The sequence below is a fragment of the Gymnoscopelus microlampas genome (assembly GCF_963454915.1).
Source record: "Gymnoscopelus microlampas genome assembly, chromosome: 2".
Taxonomy (NCBI): domain Eukaryota; kingdom Metazoa; phylum Chordata; class Actinopteri; order Myctophiformes; family Myctophidae; genus Gymnoscopelus; species Gymnoscopelus microlampas.
The window spans coordinates 6237396-6242809 of record NC_139939.1 but is presented as its reverse complement, the minus strand read 5'-3'; the positions used below and the strand labels follow the sequence as shown (position 1 = coordinate 6242809).

General features: G+C 44.4%; 1 pseudogene across 1 annotated transcript; it reads right to left on the bottom strand.

Moving 5' to 3' along the window:
• Window positions 1–1652: 1652 nt before the first annotated feature.
• On the bottom strand, window positions 1653–4386 carry LOC311053490 (tRNA (adenine(58)-N(1))-methyltransferase, mitochondrial-like; annotated as a pseudogene). The gene is made up of 2 exons: window positions 4212–4386; window positions 1653–2284 (listed from the first exon to the last, which is right to left on the bottom strand). The product of its transcript is annotated as a tRNA (adenine(58)-N(1))-methyltransferase, mitochondrial-like (transcript).
• Window positions 4387–5414: the final 1028 nt, after the last annotated feature.

Genomic DNA, 5414 nt, shown 5'->3' with positions numbered 1-5414 from the left:
ACTCAATGCACAACATGTGTGCAGTCACTCCTGGCTCCATCCAGTTAGTTTGACTCAGGCCAGGTGTGACTACTTAAGTCAGCAATACCCCATTCCCCAGTGGTTCATGTCTGATAAAATACAAAATATTTAGCCTATGCATTGCTTACATTATATTTTACTTATTTAAATCTTTAGGTTATGTACAAAGGAAACCTTTGTATTACATATTTCATGAAAACCAAAGTACATCTTATGTCAAATATAGTCACAATGTTGTCACTGCCTGTAATAGAAAAAAAATCTAGATATGCTAATTTTAACAACCTTTTTGAACAATATATAGTCTGAGCTTTACCCCAACCATTTGTCAAAGAGAGAGGGTCAATAATAAGAGAGAACCATCATTTTGAAGTAGAATGCTTCATTCGGATTTTGAAAACTGTGTTTTGGCATGTGGTTATAAAAGAAGTGATAACACACAGAAAGCTACCACAGATGCAATGCTATTACATTTTTCATAGCACTAGGGGTGTATACCTACCCAAAAATCACTATGAGAATTATTCCCCCCAGTTGATACAAATGACCCCATTTTTGGGGTCCTGGCTCACGGGATATGGGTTAGCGCCCCAGCCTGCGTCTTCCGTGAGGAAGAAGCCCAACAAATCCACGGTGAGGCCTTGAGGAGGGTCATTCAAGCAAGCCGCAAGTGGAGCCTGCAGTACCACCACGGCCCAAGGAACCATCACGCCAGAAGGAAATGTTTGGATCGGGGTTGTACAATGGATCTGGTACAGCCCTCAGGTCCTGGACCTGGTGAGACGAAGGAGGAGCCTGGCCAGGAGACAACCTACAGAGCCTAGTCCCTCCACGTGCCAGAGCCTCCCCGAGTCCCAGCAGAGTAGTTCCGGAGAAGCGGACTGAGTGGCCCTGTCTTTCCCTATAGGACTGGCCGTGGGTAGCTACTGGGACGTAAGTTGGGGCTTGATCAACCCTGGCTGGGTCACCTGGGCGAGGTTGTATGTTGTTGCGAGACCCGAAACACCCGATGACCCCAGGCTACAACACTGATGATACGTCCCAGGTGTTTCTTTATAGAAAACATGAAACGAACATGTTTATTTATTTATATATATATATATATATATATACATATATATATATATATATATATATATATATATATATATATATATATATATATATACATATACATATACATATATATATATATATATATATATATACATATATATATATATATACATATATATATATATATATATATACATATATATATATATATATACATATATATATATATATATATATATATATATATATATATATATATATATACATATATATATTGAATGTTTGAGCCTTCTGTTCTGACAAACCTCATCTCTATAATACTATTCAAGGCCATTTGTATATTGAAACCCTGAATGTGAACCATGATGTTTGAATTATCCTCTGTAATGAGAAGTTAAATGAAAGCCATAGTTTCACGTTGGATAGGTTTAGATACAGATTTATCCAATTACTTTTTTCATTTATTTTATTTTTAAAATAAATAACTTTTATGAAAATTATTTCAAATAGCATCAGAACAGTTACATTATATATGAGTGCATAGTGGGATTTGACTGGGTGTATTCTTTGTTGTTTTACCGGAAACACTTCCTTAGTTTGATCAGGAATGCTGTGTGGCTCATTTGTACATGATGGGTCTAGCAATGTAGGGGACACTCCCAAAAGGTGGATGTTCCTTGGTGGTCAACGCTTCTTTCTCCTTCTTTCTTCTTTTTCCATTTGCCTCTTCTACTACTTCATCGGCGATAGGTTTACTGACACAGAAGCTGCCATCTTTCTGGCGTGCTGGGGCCACCAGCCAGTCTCGGTATGGCACCTCAATGATGCGTTCACACAGCAGAGGTAGTGCCGAACATCGAATCCCATCCAACAGTTCTACGACCTGCGTTATGTTTGTCAAGTAGACTGCGCACACAGTCCCAGGGTGAAGATGAGGAAGCACAGTGGGTAAGACCAACTGGGGACTCACCATGTCAAGAGCGATCGAATGAAAACCCCGGCCAGGGAGGAGTGAGGATGCCTTGAGGAGGTCAGCGTTGTAGAACTGGACGTTATCTGGCCACTCGTCCCCTCGATGAATCACGCCAATGGTTGTAGTTGAGCACCGCTCTCTTGTGGTGGTCCTCCCTGATCTCCACACTCAGAACGCTGCCCTTGGAGCCCACTGCTCTGGAAAGAAAGAGTGACAAAGCCCCTGACCCAGAACCTGCCTCCAACACTCAGTCTCCCTCTGTGATATCCATCATTAGTAGTGTAGGCCTACAAAAGCCCTTGCTGCGCACCTGAAGCCAATTCTGATCCAATTAGGATTGGCACACCTGAACGCAATCAAGGCTGAGTCAGAGACTAGCAGGGCTTCATTCAGTGAGCAGAGCTGCTCTGAGCAACATGCCACAGGACCAGCTCTCTGCCTTTTTCTATGTTTTTGTTTGTGTGCGTGCATGACGCAGGTGAGGGACAATGTTTGAGTTGTAGATCACGCTTATTTCTCTAATGTGCCAAAGTTTATGTTTACTTTACATTTAAAGCTGCATCATGATGTTTGGTAAACTGAGTCCATCATACTGTATATCAGTGAGTTGAAGTGCTGCTTAAATACATAATGTGACTGTTTACTCATGCTTCTGGTGTACGTATCTACGTTAACTGTGGGCTATATATGTATTGTGTAAGATGCAATTTGGAGTTTGTTTCATTGTTTGGTTAATGAGGTGACTGTGCCAGGTGTCATAGGCATAGCTAATTAGTGCCCTATTGAAAGGAGGTCACTGTGACCCTGTATGCGACATGATTGTGCCAGGTGTTGCAGATACAGTTAATTGATGTTCTATTGGAAGGTCACTGTGACCCTGTATTTGACATGATTGTGAACTGTAATTTGTGTTGTTTATCTGCTTTATATTTCTCTGTATTAGAGACCACACACATACTGCATACCCTGTACCCTGAGCTTCATCAGTAAAGCCTCCAAAAGGATTCTCTGACCGGAGTCTATTATTTCATACGTGATTACTCAAACCACTGTTGCACCGAGGTCCCTTCCTCACAAGTAGCATGGCATTAGCATCCTTGGCTGAGATGATGGCTGGGGCCCTCTTCATATAGAGCACGTAATCCTCTAGATTCCCCAATGCGGATTTCAACACAAAAAATAAAGCCACGAACCAGCGGAACAGTGCCATCTAGAGGCAGTGACGTCAGGACTTCAGTGCTCTATGTTTGGAAGATTGTGTTAGCCTGGTAAACCCCACCCTTCCGGAAATCTCATATCCGGAGGGAGGGGGTTACCAGGCTAAGATTGTGTGGCTTCTGGACGGTCCAATATTTAGCTCAGTAACCAGTGTGTTCAAGTTCACTCTCACATTGAAATGAATAGACTCCAACCTAATTCTCCTAAAGAAGCAACACCTACTGTACGTCAAGCAGATACAGGAAATGGTGGGTCTTGGTTTCCTATTTGTCTTGGGGTGGCTTCTTTTCCACACCAGACATTTCTCTCACGGCTAATGGTCTCTCTTCATGTAGGTATCCCCGGAGCATCGAGTGCTACTGTGAAGAGACGAACACGTGGGAAACTGTGGGAGAGATGCCTGCTGATCGCTTCAAACTCATCTGTGTGTCTCTCAAGCTGAGGACGGATCATACACCCTTGGAGGTTGTCGATATAGATGATTCAAACGAATCATCAAACAAATCATCTGTATCAAACGATGAAGAGGAGAATTCTGAAACACTTCCGTAGTTTGATCAGGAATGCTGTGTGGCTCATTTGTACATGATGGGGTCTAGCAATCCCATCCAACAGTTCTACGACCTGCGTTATGTTTGTCAAGTAGACTGCGCACACAGTCCCAGGGTGAAGATGAGGAAGCACAGTGGGTAAGACCAACTGGGAGCGATCGAATGAAAACCCCGGCCAGCGAGGAGTGAGGATGCCTTGAGGAGGTCAGTGTTGTAGAACTGGACGTTATCTGGCCACTCGTCCCCTCGCCGCAGCCTCCATGAATCACGCCAATGGTTGTAGTTGAGCACCGCTCTCTTGTGGTGGTCCTCCCTGATCTCCACACTCAGAACGCTGCCCTTGGAGCCCACTGCTCTGGAAAGAAAGAGTGACAAAGCCCCTGACCCAGAACCTGCCTCCAACACACAGTCTCCCTCTGTGATATCCATCATTAGTAGCATGGCATTAGCATCCTTGGCTGAGATGATGGCTGGGGCCCTCTTCATATAGAGCACGTAATCCTCTAGATTCCCCAATGCGGATTTCAACACAAAAAATAAAGCCACGAACCAGCGGAACAGTGCCATCTAGAGGCAGTGACGTCAGGACTTCAGTGCTCTATGTTTGGAAGATTGTGTTAGCCTGGTAAACCCCACCCTTCCGGAAATCTCATATCCGGAGGGAGGGGTTTACCAGGCTAAGATTGTGTGGCTTCTGGTCCAATATTTAGCTCAGTAACCAGTGTGTTCAAGTTCACTCTCACATTGAAATTAATAGACTCCAACCTAATTCTCCTAAAGAAGCAACACCTACTGTACGTCAAGCAGATACAGGAAATGGCGGGTCTTGGTTTCCTATTTGTCTTGGGGTGGCTTCTTTTCCACACCAGACATTTCTCTCACGGCTAATGGTCTCTCTTCATGTAGGTATCCCCGGAGCATCGAGTGCTACTGTGAAGAGACGAACATGTGGGAAACTGTGGGAGAGATGCCTGCTGATCGCTTCAAACTCATCTGTGTGTCTCTCAAGCTGAGGACGGATCATACACCCTTGGAGGTTGTCGATATAGATGATTCAAACAAATCATCAAACAAATCATCTGTATCAAACGATGAAGAGGAGAATTCTGAAACACTTCCGTAGTTTGATCAGGAATGCTGTGTGGCTCATTTGTACATGATGGGGTCTAGCAATCCCATCCAACAGTTCTACGACCTGCGTTATGTTTGTCAAGTAGACTGCGCACACAGTCCCAGGGTGAAGATGAGGAAGCACAGTGGGTAAGACCAACTGGGGACTCACCATGTCAAGAGCGATCGAATGAAAACCCCGGCCAGCGAGGAGTGAGGATGCCTTGAGGAGGTCAGCGTTGTAGAACTGGACGTTATCTGGCCACTCGTCCCCTCGATGAATCACGCCAATGGTTGTAGTTGAGCACCGCTCTCTTGTGGTGGTCCTCCCTGATCTCCACACTCAGAACGCTGCCCTTGGAGCCCACTGCTCTGGAAAGAAAGAGTGACAAAGGCCCTGACCCAGAACCTGCCTCCAACACACAGTCTCCCTCTGTGATATCCATCATTAGTAGTGTACAAAAGCCCTTGCTGCGCACCTGAAG